General features: G+C 44.3%; 1 protein-coding gene across 1 annotated transcript in view; it reads left to right on the top strand.

Moving 5' to 3' along the window:
- The first annotated feature begins 9,018 nt into the window (after window positions 1-9,018).
- CDC42EP5 (CDC42 effector protein 5) overlaps window positions 9,019-15,680 on the top strand; it is a 57,588-nt gene continuing 50,926 nt past the window's right edge. Inside the window, exons 1-2 of the mRNA XM_073602873.1 lie at window positions 9,019-9,210; window positions 9,490-9,773. The gene's annotated coding sequence lies outside the window, so the exon portion shown is untranslated. The remainder of the gene's footprint in view (window positions 9,211-9,489; window positions 9,774-15,680) is intronic.

Here is a 15,680-nt window from a genome sequence, read left to right as displayed (position 1 = left end):
GTGCCCAAGCCGAGCTGCAGCTCAGTGTGTCCATTCAGACACACGGAGCTGTCGTTCAGCCCCGCCCCCTCTCTCTCCTGATTGGCTGACTTTGATTGACAGTACCACGGCCATGTCTCAGACAATCAGGAGGGAGCGTCCCCAGGCAGCTGAGGCACTAATGGACATCGCTGGAGAGAAATGGGGCTCAGATAAGTATTAGGGGGGCTGCTACACACAGAAGGCTTTTAATATATTATATATATATATATATATATATATATATATATATATATATATATATATATTTTTTTTTTTTTTTTTTAATGCATTAAGATAAAAAAACATTCCAACTTTACAACTACTTTAAGATCTCTGAAGATGGACTTGAAACCTTGAGATTGTCCATGCTTATCCACAAATTTTGTTTTCAAATCCTCAAGCAATTATTTGCTGCTCTCTCTCTTACTCATGCTCCATGTGACACACAGACACACAACAGAAAGGCGGAGTCAATTTTCACCATTTTAACTGGTTGCTGGCGTGATTTCTAAATTGTCAGCACCTGTGAATTGAAACAGGCGAGTTTAATTACAAGTTACAGGAGCATCACAAACTTGGAAATACAATTGTTTCTTATAATTTTGAGAAGGTGCCAATAATTTTGTCCAGTCCATGTTTGTAGTTTGAATGGATTTGGCTTTTTTTTCACTCTTTTGTGTCATACCAATACAAACAAAAGAAATAAACATGAGCTTGCCTAAACATTTGTAATTGCAACAATTTTCTGGGGAAGTGGTGCATTATCTGACAGAAATACAGGGGTGCCATTATTTTTGGCCATGACTGTAGATAGCCAATTGAAATAAATAGATGTATATCAGTACCTTGATCTTTGGGTGGTTAAGTGGAGTTTCATCATCTGCTTGTTTGAATCTAAAAACCCCATATGTAGATTGTACAGCACTTTCCTGAATTTGCACTGAGATATCTGGATGGATAGATGAAAGGACATAAACATTCAGTTTATCTCTCCATTTAGGTGCCTAACATCCCTCATTACACAAACTTGCTGACTCCCCCTTTCCAGCTTTGTGTGGACAAGTCTTTGAGGAAAGCCTTTGCTATTTGGTCACATTGTACCACAAGTTATGGTGTGTTTGAGAAAAAGATGTTTGAAAAACAATACACTGAAATAATTGTCGACATAGAGGTGGTTTCCCTATTGAAATAAGGGTAATTTAAAGGTTCCCACTGTCTTTGACCCCGGTTAGGGAGATTCACCCTCTCTTTTTCTCGTGTTTACTGTTAAGCTGGCCATACATTATACAATTTTCTTATTCAAATTTCTTTAGATTTACCTTCAACTATTTAGTGCAAGGGTCTTCCTGATTGCATACAAATTAAAAGTGTTTAGATTTGACCTCATATTATATGGTTTCCGTAAATCTAAAGGAAAATTGTATAATGTATGGGCAGCCTAATATCTCCAAAAAGTGAAAGAAAATTCCAAATTTAGGGTTGTCATCAAAAAGGAACTGGGGGGAAACTTCCAACATGGACACTAGTTCCAAGGATTCTGGGGACAACCAGCACTTCCTGTCTAAAAGCTTTGCTTTTATTTCTACTTTGTCTGTCTGTAAAGTAGATGAAGGCCTTGTCAACATTGATCTTTTTCTGGGGTGTGAAAGACTTTTCGAAAAGAAATTGATGAATGGCCTAATTCTGTGGGCTTATCATATGCGGGTTCACTTTTTGGAAGGCACAGAGAGTTGTCACTAAAATGAAAAAAAATCCCATTAAGATTTGATATTGTGTGCTGAACATGACTGAAGTAAAGATAGCCATGCGGTAGATTGGTTACGTGAACCAATGTGATTTCAGTTCAATTGTGGTTTCCATGTTCAGAATCAGGCCTGGAAATGTTTATAAGCTGAATCAGTGATAGACATCCAATCAAATGGTCTGACATAACCAGAATCTGGATTCCTGGCAATGAACTGTCTGGCATAAAGACTGCATTACTCTACAACGAATAGTTCTTTGGTGGAAAACAAATTAAATAGGTGTAAAATATTTTTTTTCCACATTAACCACTTGCCGACTACCTGCCGCAGTTATACTGCGTGAATTGCCGTACCAGTACAGCGGTTCGTGCACTAGCTCCTGTGGGCGCACACGCACGCCAATTGGCTAGTGGGGGAGTCAATCAGCGGGTCCGGCGGACTCAATGGTCCGCCTGCAATCATTCCCCGCAGAGACAGAACGGGGATCTGCCTAAGTAAACAAGGCAGATCTCTGTTCTGACAGGGGATGACATAGGATCTTGTCTTCCTGCTATGCAGGAAAATGGATCTGTGTGTTGTCCCAAGCGGCCCATCCCCTATACAGTTTGTAAACACACCCAGAGAATATAATTTATTTGGGTACAGTGTCACATGACCGTTCAATTGTCAGCTTAACGCAGTGCCATATCGCAAAAAATTGCATCAAGGGGGTAAAACCTTCCGGCGCTCAAATGGTTAATATCTGGTTGTGCTGTAAATAGGGGGATGATAGGCACCATTGAATTAGAAGGTGGCCATAAAGGATTTGACATTTCTTCTGGGACACTCTCTGGGACTATTTTGCTCTAATTGTTTGTTGCTGATATTGCAACACCAATTGCCAGTGCTTGCATTGTGCCCTTCACCAGCCTGTCCCTTATCTATTTCACTTGAATGTTCAATGCTTCGAGACACAGAATGCCTAATGCCGTGTACACATGACCGGACTTTTTGGCATCAAAGGTCCGACGGTCTTTCGACGAAGTTCTGACAAAACGGACGTGCCTACACACGATTAGTCCGACTGATTCAAACGTGATGACGTACGACCGGACTAGAATAAGGAAGTTCATAGCCAGTAGCCAGTAGCTGCCCTTGCGTTGTTGTCTGTCCATTGGACTAGCATACCGATGAACGGATTTTTCAATAGGACTCGAGTCCGTCGGAAAGATTTGAAACATGTTCTATTTCTAAAGTCCGTCTAATTTTTCGACAGCAAAGGTCCAATGAAGCCCACACATGATCAAATTGTCCAGTGGAGTCTTTCCGTCGGACCTTTGCTGTTGAAAAGTCCGGTTGTGTGTACAAGGCATTACTCTGTTCAACTCTTTATCCTCTGAATCAAACCAAAACCTTAAAGCCAGGGAGGAGAGGACGAACCAATGTCAGTCCCCAATTTGTTTGTAAACAGCGTGATGTTCCCACAGATTGTGTCACCAGGGGGTCATCTTCCTGCCTGTCCTTCCTCAGCGTCAATCTGTGGCATGTCAAGAACCGCGAAAGGCGCTGTGGGGGGTCGAACTGCTCTTATTGGATGCTGAGAATGTCCTGGAAACGTCTATGTAAGCTTGAGTGATGAAAAATTCAGCCTGACCAATTGTCGTTACCCCTGAAGAAGAGGTCAACCCCCTTTTTACCTCGAAATGTCGGGTCACATGGTTATTGTTGTTCAATCAACTTTATCATTACAATTGGTCATGGTTCCATATATATCAATTTTCCTCAATTGCATGCATCCATTTTATGTATCAATGTTAGGTCATGATGATCCTCTTTTAATATTTTCTTTAATAAACATTCAACATTTTTTTAAAAACCTCTATTACTCTTGTACTCATACTGGAAGTGACCCTCTTTAAAGTCCCATTAGAGGAGCTACACTCCTCGTGAGTGTGTTTCTGTTTTGTATCTATGAAAACTAGAGGCCACTTTTGGCAAAAAGGACGAATCCATTTTAAAAATCAAACGGTCCAGGAAAACCTGAAAAAAAGGTGCCCTAATAGAATGGGCTTTGAGTTCACTCACTCTCCTTGCTGTGGTGATCGCCACCAAGAACACCATTTTGAGGATGATCAACCTCAAAATACAGGATTCCAATGGCTCAAAAGGATCCCCTGTAAGAGTCTGTAAAACTAAAGACAGATCCCACACTGGGAAGGGGGAAATTCTAACTGGCCTCTGTCTGCCTAAGGCTCTGAAAAACCTAGCTACCCAAGGATCTATAGCTAGCGGCTTTTCTAGGAACACGCTCAGTGCCGACACCTGTCCTTTCAAGGTGCTAAGGGCTAAACCTTTGTCCGCTCCTGCCTGCAGAAACTCTAATACTGCTACAAAACTGCGTACATCAAAGGAGCTTTCCGTTCACCAACTTTTGAAGCGTTTCCACACCTTTAGGTAGATAGCTTGCGTCTCCCTTTTTCTGCAATTTAGGAGAGTTGTCACTAGTCGATCCGAGAAACCCTTGCCCTTTAGCAATTCCTCCTCAGTATCCACGCTGTGAGGTTCCATTGCTCCACTTGGGGGCAACAGATTGGACCCTGAGAAAGAAGATCCTCCTGGATAGGTAGAATCCAGGGAGGTTCTACTGCCAGCCAGACCCATCAAGATGGAGAACCACGGCCTCCTTGGCCAGTATGGTACGATCAGAATGAGGGTTGTGTTTTCCAAAGTTTTCTCAGAACTGCTGGAATCAGTAAAGGAGGGGGGAAGGCATAACACCTTGAGAAATGCCAGCTCTGAGCTAGTGCATCCACCCCAGCTGCTCCGTCCCATCTGTTTAGGGAAAAGAACAGACGAGCTTTTGTGTTCGCCTTCGAGGGGAAGAGGTCCACAGAAGGAACCCCCCACCTCTGAGTGATCATCTCGAAGATGTCCTGGTTCACGACCCAGTCGCCTTCCCTTAGCATCTTTCTGCCGAGAAAATCTGCTACTTGGTTTTGTTCCCCCTTCAAATGTACTGCTGAAAGAGAGAGAATGCTCGCTTCGGCCCACCTGAGGATGGATTCTGCCAGAGCCCACAAGGATCTGCTCCTGGTACCCCCTTGCCTGTTGATGTAGGCCACTGCTGATGAGTTGTCCGAATGGACCCTCACGTGCTGTCCCAGGAGTTCTCTCTGAAAAGCTCTGAGAGCCACTCTATTGCTCTCAGTTCCCTCCAGTTCGAGGATTTCTTTGAGTCTTCTCTCCTCCAAGTGCCTTGCACCATCATGGAATCTAGGTGTGCTCCCCAACCTGTGCCACTCACATCGGTCGTGACCGTCCTGGAGACTGGAAAAACCCACTCCAGGCCCTGTGAGAGATTAGAAAAAGATGATCCGCACTCCGGTGATTGCTCTTAAAAAGTTTAATATTTATTGACAAGCCACAGTGACCAAATGAGAACAGTTGACACGTTTCAGCCTATAAGGCCTTAGTCTTGGTGGTTATGACTAAGGCCTTATGGGCTGAAACGCGTCAACTGTTCTCATTTGCGTTTGGTCACTGTGGCTTGTCAATAAATTACATTTTTTAAGAGCAATCACTGGAGTGCGGATCATCTTTTCCTCATTTCCCTACTCAGCCAGCGACTGTGGATCAAGCACCCGGGATCTCTGCTTTCTATGTGATGTATGGGTAGTAGCACTGACTTTTTTGTTTATATCCTGTGAGAGATTGGACCCTTTTCTCCACCACCAGAGGGACCTCTTGACCTAACTCGGCACGGATATTAAGGAGTCCAGGAAACCTGGACTGTGGTCCCAGACCTTCAGGATAAACAATTGTAGTGGGCGAAAATGCAGCCCTGCCCACTGAACTGCCAGGAGCGTGGAAGTCAGTAAGCCCAATGCTGGCATCGCTTTTCTTACTGAGATCTGACGATTGCCCTGGAGCAATAACATTGCTCTGTACACCTTCTGGATCTTTTCTACTGGAAGGAACACTTTTGCTTTGTTGAATCCAATACATAGCCCAGGAAGGTGACCTTTTGAGACAGAACCAAACTGGATTTTTCCATATTCAAGAGCCACCCTAAATTTTCTAGGCTGTCTCTTGCTACCTGAAGATCCTGGGACAACTGCTCCGGGGAAGCGGCAAACAGAAGTAGATTGTCTAGGTATGCGACTACAGAGATGCCTCTGAGCCGCAAGAAAGCCAGAACCTCCACCATCACTTTGGTGAAGATGCGAGGGGAAGAGGATAGTCCAAAGGGGAGTGCTTTGAACTGTAAATGAAACGTTCCTTCCCTGGTTTTTACCGCTAGTCTGAGAAACCTCTGATAACTTTCTGCGATTGGAATGTGCAGATAAGCGTCTTTCAAGTCTATCGACGCCATGAAGCAATTCGGAGGAAGAAGTGCCTTCACCGAATAGAAACAATCCATCCGGAATTTCCTGTAGGTAATTGAGACATTCAGAGGCTTCAGGTTCATGATAAGCCTGAACTTTCCCGAAGGCTTGCGGACCACAAAGATGTGGGAATAAAAGCCTCTGCCTGTCTCTTCTACAGGAACCCTTACCACCACCTCTTGTTCCACTAACTCCTGTAGGGAGGATAAAAGAGCTGATCATTTTTCTGCAACAGGGAGGATGTAAACAGGGAGGAGGGGGAGGCGGCTTCAGTCTGCTGCGCTGAGGGACACAGCGCAAGACCTAAGGCGCAGATCAGGGCAGCGGGCAGTGTTAGCAGTGCGTGGCGCTACCTACGGGTGTCACCCCTCTGGCGGGTGTCACCCGGGTGCGGCCCGCACCCACCTAACACCACTGCTGGTTGGAGGTGATCATCTCCCACTGCGGAAGGAAGGCCCCCAATCTTCCTCCCACTGTGGTTACCCCGTCATTGGGTTTTCTTGGCCTGTTCAGGAGGGCGAAAAATCACCCCTCCACGCCCTTTGCCCTTCTGCCCCCAAACCTTTTTCTGCCGTTCTGCTTTTTGGGGCTTCAAACTTTCTCTGAGGGCGAGACTTTCTTTTAGCCTGCTCCCCAAATTTCTTTTCAACAGGGAAGGCCTTTTTCTTATCGGCCGACTGATCCAAAACGGACTCTAACCCTGGTCCAAACAAAAGATCCCCTGTGAGTGGAATTCCACAGAGTTTAACTTTAGATGCGCTGTCTCCTTGCCACGTCTTCAGCCATAAGGCCCTTCGGGCTGAATTAGTGAGGACAGAAGACCTTGCAGACATGCGCACTGATTCCACTGACGCGTCCGCAATATATGCCACCCCCTTAAGTAGCATTGGGAAGGAAGACAAAATAGTTTCTTTTGGCGTCCCTGCCTCAATATGCTCTTTAATTTGAGTAAGCCAATATTCCATGTTGCGGGCCACTACTGTAACCGCCATGGCAGGCTTAAGGTTTCCTTGCGACGAATTCCAGGACTTCTTTAAAAGAGAGTCCATTCTTCTGTCCATGGGGTCTGAAAGAATCCCCATATCCTCGAAAGCTAGATCCATGTGCCTGGAAACCTGAGAAAAGGCCGCATCTAGTCTAGGAGCCTTATTCCAGACTAGAGTCTCCTCCTCTGCAAAGGGAAACCTTCGCTTCATAGCCCTTGAAAAGAAAGGTTTCCTCTCTGGATCTTTCCATTCTTTCTTTATGGCTTCAACCAAGACATCATGGACTGGGAACTCCCTCCTTTTTTGTTCCCCTTGACCTTTGTACATCTGGTCATGGAGCGATAACGCCTTCTTTTCCTCCTGTATCCCCAAAGTGGTGTGGATAGCTCCCAAGAGATCATTGCTGTCCTGAAAGATGAATGGGGAAAAGGAGCGTTTACAACCCCTTTAAGGCTGTGGCTTCACAGCAGGGGTCCGGTGAATCCTTGCTCACCTTTTCAGATCCAATTTCAGTCTGAATTTTTGGCTGAATTCGGACCTGAAACAGACCAGAAGACGCACAGGACTCCTGTGCAATTCGCTCTGCCGCCGTCCTGGAGATGTGTGAACTGGCTCCATTGAGAGGTTACTGACATGCAAATTGGATTAGGGGAAACCTGCATCCAATTCGCAATAGTGTGAACCCAGCCTAAGCCCTCGTTCACATTGGAGTGCTTTGTCATGCGATTTGGCAGGACAAATCACATGACAAGATGAAGCCTATCGTCAGCAATGGCTCCGTTCCAATTGGTGCGACGCCAACTTTGCAGCGACACACCAATTTGAAAAAGTAGTTCCTGCACTACTTTTGCCAATTTCGGGTGCGACTTCAATAGACATCTGTGCATGAAGCCGCATAGATGTCTTTCAAGTAGCACCTGAAATCTTACTACTTTAAGTGAAGTAGCACGATTTCAAAGTAGCATCAATGTGAACCAAGGCTAAGGCTGGATTCACACCTATGCATTTTTAGTGCTTTTTGCATATCCTTTTACCATGGTTTCCTATGGAACACTTTCTGTAGTGCAAACAGCACTAAAAATGCATAGGTGTGAATACAGCCTAAAGAACTTTTCTCAACATACAAGAGGGGAGGACGGTGCAGGTCCATGTAGGAAACTTTTACTGATGAATTCAGTCTGGAAACTAAATTTTTAACCCCCTGCATGCCGAAAGTTCAGAGACAGGAAGAGGACGGGAATCTCTGCCATGAAGATGTCTCCAGGATCCAGCTGCCTGCATGGTATGGGACATCCTTCATTACTAGGAGGTTAGGTCGATAAAATAGTAAGGCTAAAATCCAGATTTAACCCTTTGCAATGTGGTTGCCCTCCCTGCACAGATATCTGGGGGTTTTTTTGCCCAGAGTTGGGCTTTAAGAAGAACGTATGTGCTGAACCCCCCGATTTCAATGTCCCTGTTGGTGGAGATTCATAAAAGTCCTCCTAATCCTGTGTATAATATACAGGAATATATTCCTATGGAGGAGATGGAAGGAATACAAAGAAACGTAGGACGTATTAGTGTCTAGGCCTCTCCTCGCTCGGTCACAGCCCTCAGGCATGAATTACAATGCACATCTCTCAATCTGGAAGAAATTACACTAAAAACAGTTTCAGGAAATTCCAACAATGGTCTGGAGGCCAAGGGTCGGCCAACCCACCGAGGAAGGAGCATGGCTTCCTCTATAGACCTCTTCTCCTCCATAGATTTACACACATATTTGTCTCACACATCACAGTCCTCCATCCCGGCCCCTCACACACACACACAAGCAGCCATTTGTTCGCCCTCCCGCCCGGCCATGGACGGCTCCCTCTCCTCACACACAACACTCGGGAAACTTTCGGGATATGTGACGTCACCCGCCCCAGTGAATCCAGAGCAGGAAGGGGGCGGGGCGGATGGAGTTTAGTTTGCTGTGTGCTGAGTGCGGCTCCAGTCTTCTGTATGTGAGTGTGAGAGCGCCGGGCTAGTCTACTACCCCATCCATCCATCCCTTCATCCATCCATCCCAGCCCGACATCATGGACTGTGAGCCCTGATCACTGCCAGGTAAGTCAGCACTATCACTGTACATTGTCTGCACACATGTGTCACAATACAGTGCACGATTCCTCTGCTCTACAAAGTTATTATTAAACATTCCTATGTGATCCCTACTATATGTGATCAGGGCGAGTTTAGCTGCTTGTTCTATGGAGATCGGTTAATAATAATAGTGTTGATTATTTTTAAAAGCATTGTTTTGTAATCAGCAGTGTCCATTGTCTGGGGGGTGGGAAGGGGGGCTGTGCTGTGTGATTGCTGAGCCCACATTGTTTTATTCCATAGTCCTCGCTGATCTGGAGTTCTCTTTGAAGTCCCCCCCACCCAGAGTGATATCAGAGGACAAGGAGCCCGGATCAGAGGACAAGGAGCCCGGATCAGAGGACAAGGAGCCCGGATCAGAGGACAAGGAGCCCGGATCAGAGGACAAGGAGCCCGGAGCCTGTGCTGGGTGACACCCGGATCTCCCCCCAGGAGACACTACACTCTGCTGGATTGTTAAAAGCTTGGATTAAATAGCAGTTTGGGATACAAGAAATCTCTGGATTATTGTCATCTACTTCTACAAGGTGAGCGACTTCTCAACTCCTAGCCATGCCCTTTTTCACTCTATTGAAGGGGAACTTATTAGCTGATCGATCAAAGCGATTGAATCTGAAAACGGTTGAATAGGAATGTGCAGCACTTACTGTGTGATATATATAGTTTATTATTACTATTTTTTTGACACTTCAGCTCTGAAAGATTTTACCCCCCCCCCTTCACGACCAGGCCATTTTTTGCGACACAGCACTGCACTACTTTAAAGCGGACCTTCGGTAATTTTTTCAACTTTCCATCTATGAAATCTTCTGCCCTTGTTGTTTTAACTTTAGATAGTAAAACACTTTTTTTTTTTTCTGCCAATTGATACCTTATACAGTCCACTTCCTGTTTATTGTTTGGTAAAAAGTCTAGGCTTATGACATCATGCACAGCTCTCTCACTCTCCTGACAGTTTGCCAGGAAGGGAGGGGGGATGAGTCATAAGAGGGCCAATGAGAGCTGCAGAGCTGGAGGTGTGCCTCTGTGTGTCTGTGTCGATCCAGGAAGTGAACAGGCAGCAGCTTCAGCTGCCCACAGTTAAAATGGTTGCAGCCAGGCTCAGTAGAGGGAGATTTCTGCAGCATATTTGGCAAGTACAGAATCACAGTATATGTAAAAGAATATGCAAAGTGGTTGGAGGGAAGCTTCAGAATGGCAAAGATGTTTTTATTACAAATTATGTGAGCAGACTGCAGTTCTTCTTTAAAGAGGAGCTTCAGGCTTTTTCAGAAAAAAATAAGTCAGCAGCTACAAATCCTTTAGCTGCTGACTTTTAATATTAAGACACTTTACCTTCCACGAATCCAGCAGTCCTAGTTGATTTTTTTTTTTTTTTTTTCTTTTAGTTTATTTTTTTTAGTCGGCCCTCGGGGTGCTGTCGCCACGGGTGAGTGAAATTGGCAGTGAAGCCTTGCAGCTGCACAGCCAGTTCCCTACTGCACTTCGCATTGTGAATGGCCCAGCGGAGGGGGCTGAACTTCCGGCTGAGTTCTGTCGAAGTCAGCCGGGAGTGGGTACCTGTCAAAACCAGGTACCACCCCCCACAAAGGTGCCAAATGTGGCAGCAGAAGGTGGGGAGGCAATAAGCAGAGCTTCCCCTTTTGAGTAGAGCTCTGCTTTAACCAACAATTATACGGTCACGCAACGCTGTATCAAAATAAAAATTGTCTCCCCCACCCCCCACAAATAGAGCTTTCTTTTGGTGGTATTTTATTACCTCTGCATTTTATTTTTTGCGCTATAAACAAACTATTTAAAAAAAGTTTTTTTTTACTTTTTGCTATAAAACATATCCAATAAAAAAAAGTAAAAAATCTAATTTCTTCATCAATGTAGGGCAATATGTATTCTGCTACATATTTTTGGTAAAAAAAATTCCAATAAGCGTATATTGATGGAATTTTTCATTTATTTTTTACTAGTAATGGCACCGATCAGCGATTTTATAATGGGATTGCGGCAGACAATCGGACACTAACTGACATCTTTGACACTTTTTGGGGGACCAGTGTCACTAATACAGTGCTAAAAATATGCACTGTCACTGCACTAATGACACTGGCTGGGAAGGGGATAACTTCAGGGGCGTCCAAAGGGTTAACTGTATGCCTTTTTTTAACAGTGTGGGAGTTGCTTATACTAGGGAAAAACATAGGATCCATGCCATCCCTCCTGACAGAATGGCAATCTGCCTTGTTTACATAGGCAGACTGCCGTTCGGCCTCTGTATCGAACGATTGGCGGGTATCGAGTCGGCGGTATATGTGTGATCATGCGCACAACGGCCGCCCTGTAGCAGTAAAACTGCTATAGGGTGGTCGGCAAATGATTAATAATTATTTTTATATTGATCATTCATAATATTATGACCACTGACAGGTAAAGTAGAAAAATAGATTATCTCATTACAATGGCATCTGAAAGGGGGTGGGATGTATTGGGCAACAAGTGAGCATGTTGTCTCTGAAGTCGTGTTTAATAGCAGAAAACATTAGCAAGTGTAAAGATTTGAGCATCTTTTACAAGGGCCACATTGTAATAGCTAGATGTCTATGTCCGAGCATCTCCAAAACTGCAGACATTCCTGGGTCAGGATCTACCAAGATTTTTCCAAGGAAGAAAAACTGGTGACAGGGTCATGGGCAGTCAAGGCTCATTGATGCAAATGGGGTCCAAGGCTGGTTTATATAGTCCGATCCAATAGAAGAGCTGCCTTAGCTCAAATTGCTGATAAAGTTCATGCTGGTTCTGGTAGGTGTCAGAATACACAGTGCAGTTTGTTGTGTATGGTGCTGCATAGCCACAGACTGGTCAGGGTGCCCATGCTGAGCTGTGTCCACAGCCAAATGCACCTACAATTGGCATGTGAGCATCAGAACTGGACCTTGGAGCAATGGAAGAAGGTGGCCTGGTTTGATGAGTCATATTTTTCTGTTCACATGAAGATGTGGATGGCTGGGTGCGTGTTTGTTGCTTACCTGGGGAAGAGATGGCACCAGGATGCACTATGGGAAGAAGGTGAGCTGGCAGAGGCATTGATCTGCTACTGCCAACTTGGTGCCGGATACCACAGCACATCTTCAGAAGTCTAGTGAAGTCCATGCCTTGACGGCCCAGGGCTGTTTTGGTGGCAAAAGGTGGACCTACACAATATTAGGTGGGTGGTCATAATACTTTGTCCGATCGGTGTGTAGAGATGTCTCTTCTGCAATAAGGAGCCTGCCTGGTTGTATTATTAGTATTATTATTATTATTATTATTTTAGCCTTTAGTTCCACTTTAAGAGCGGCTACCATAGGAGAGCCCCATGCATTAGCCGCCATGTATCTTATTCATCTGAATTTCTCTTCCGGTTGACATAGGCTTAATTTAGATCTGATTCAATCAGTCAGTAGGCCAGGGAGGAAAGTTGTAATTATTTTGCATTCAACGGCAGCACTGAGATACTTTTGATCAAATTACAATTGTATTCATAAACAGATTATGGGATTACGTGTTGAAAACGGCTACAATTGATAACTTGCCATAACAAATTATGATTCCGTCTTATTACTATCGTACAAAATCCACTTTTCCCATGTGTGGCATACCAATCTGTGCACGGCAACCAATCAGCTTCTAGCTATCAATTTCAAAACTTAACATTCAGCATTGTTTCTGCAGCATTGTCTGGCATAGGGAATCAAGTGGAAAAACACTAAAGATTGAATGGGGGCAAAAACATTTTATTTGTACAAATATTGGTTCATACAATAAAGACCTACAAAGGGCAATGCTATAGATCAACTTTTCTCAACCATTTACCCCAGAGGAACCCTTGAAATAATTTTCAGGGAGCACCTGCTGAAATAATTTTCTTGGAGGTCAGTGGCGAAGGATGCACCCTTACAGACCGCTTAAAAGGTCATCGGAGTTATACTTGTGGCCCTGCCAAGTGGCATTGAACCTGGAACTATGGAGACACCATAAAATGGGTCAATCGGCCACAGCTCAAGGAACATGGAAAGGAACCCTGGTTGAAAGTGGTTTATGTAGAAGGTACTGAAAATGTCTGGTTGAAGTATAGGTGAAATACGATTAAAGCATGTGATGGGTTGCTGCACCTCCTGAATTGGTCAGATAATGTGGAAACGCATAGTTTCCTAGAAGTCAGCATTTTCAATTATGCAATTAGTACAAAGAGACAATGCAGGACAGCGAAGTATAATAAACCTGAGCCAGAATATGTGTTTAACAGTGAACAGATTGCTGCCAACTAGGAAAGATCGACTCAGTATTACTTGGAGACCAAGCTGAATTATTGGACCTTTTTGAGTTCTAGCCAAGAGGCTTCCTGAATCCTGGAGTCTGAGGGGGCCCAGCACAGGGAGTCAGACTGGGAGATCATTAACACAGGAAGTCAGTCCTGACATGTGGTGTTGGGAATAGCAAATGATAATTAGGATTGTAATGGAATCAGAATCAATGTCCTGGGCAACATGTGAACCAGAAGGTGACTATTGTGTCCTAATTAGCATGCAGTGTAAGCAGTATGGCTTTCCTCCTAGCTCAGCCTGGGGGCTTTCCTCCTAGCTCAGCCTGGGGGCTTTCCTCCTAGCCTGGCCTGGGAACGTTTATCAACTTCTCTGGCAATAGGAATGCTCTTCACAATGACTGTAGGAAGTAGCAGCTTTCAGTCCTGCCTGTGTATTTTACTTCTGGATACAGGACTTCTTGCATATAGGGTTTCTATCAAAGAAATGCTGTTTAGGTATAGAGCATGGCGGGTTTTTAATTTTGACTAGATGGGCCTATTTGAACACAAATAAATTCAATTCAATTTAGAAATATTCTTTGATTATAGCTGGTTATAGACAAAAGATAATGTAGCTGGAGTCCTGTTGTCAAGTTTCCGTGTGTGGCAGCCAAAAGCAGTTGCCTTTGTATATACACTTTCATTGCCATCAGATGACCATGGGGACCCTGGGAGATAACAGGCACACTTACAATGGGCAAGGTTGATCATAACCATGCCCAGTTTATGATTATCCTCCCTCCACCATTGGTCTGTGCTTGAAAGGAAGGGTTCCTGAGCACACTTAGATCATCACCCCTGACAGCCAGATCTCTGCTTCTGTACTTGGTGATCTATAGAGAGATTTGAAGTAAATGGTTTTGGACTTCTAAGTGAACTGTGCCCCTGATCATCTTTTTGTAGCGGTCTCGAGCACAGTACGCTTAACAATGCCCTGGCACATTTTGGAGCACTTACACTACACATACCAGCTGATCTAAGGGGGTGAACTGTGCCCAGGACATGGTTAAAATGGCTATCATGAGTACACCCTAAAACATTATTAATTACATTAAATTCCAGAACCTTGGTATCAAGTTCTGAAGGGTCTATATATGTTAGTTGATGAGGCCAATAACACAGAGTTGGATTATAGGATCTGTGAAGATGTAGCAGCTGGTTCAGAAGGTTGATGTTTGTTTCATACTCCAAGATGTCATAGCTACCTTGGGATATCACTGGTGGGCTGCCTTAAAGCCAAACTCCAACCAAAACTTTTTATTTTGTTTTTGATGGTTTGGAAGGATTAGAGCCTCTGTTAGGTTTTTATTGTGTACATCGGGGGGGGGGGGGAGATTCCTCCTCACCTGTCAAAACAAAAAGGGAGACACAAACAGTTAAACATCTAGCATGAGCAAGGGTTATCACTGTCTGTATCCTGTCCTGGTGATGACTGCTCTTCTCATTTCATGCCTGGTGTTGCAGGCGGTGGGTAGAAATGGGGACACAGATGGAAATGATAAAAAAAACCCTCAGAGGAATTTTAACTATTCTCCACTCTATTAAAAACAAAAGTTTTTTTTTTGGCACTGTGTCATAGGATGTGGGTTTGACTTTAGTATATAGCCTGAAGGTTGTTGCAAGCAATGCTATTGGAGCAATTATTTTGTTTTTCATCTTTCTGACCAGCGTTAGCTTTTATATAGGGATTCTACATTAAAACATCCTTATAGGTCCCTTATTCTTGTTTGCTCCATTTAGAACACCCATGGTGCTCTGGGAATCCTTCATATTCCAAAATTTCTGTGGAAGACTGGGGTCATAGCATGTGACCATAAGCTCATTAAGGGGTCAGAGAGTGATGTAAATGGTTCTCTGTGTTCTGTAAAATGGTGCAGAAGTGTCAACCGATAAAATGAAAAATACCTGAGGTTCCCCTATGCCCTTGACTGATAATTTTGTTGCTGCACACTGGGGGGTGGGGATCTGGTACCACAAGAGAGCAAAGCAGAGTTTTGCTGTAACACAAGCAATTTCAGATTGGTAGGATGAGCGCTGAAATTCTGGTTCAGCAAGGCAGTGTAGTTCCCTGCACAGGATTGGAAGAGGTTGGTTGCAA

The sequence above is a fragment of the Aquarana catesbeiana genome, linkage group LG10, assembly GCF_042186555.1.
Source record: "Aquarana catesbeiana isolate 2022-GZ linkage group LG10, ASM4218655v1, whole genome shotgun sequence".
NCBI lineage: Eukaryota > Metazoa > Chordata > Amphibia > Anura > Ranidae > Aquarana > Aquarana catesbeiana.
The sequence above is the reverse complement of the archived record's forward strand: the minus strand, read 5'-3'. Positions and strand labels throughout refer to the sequence as shown.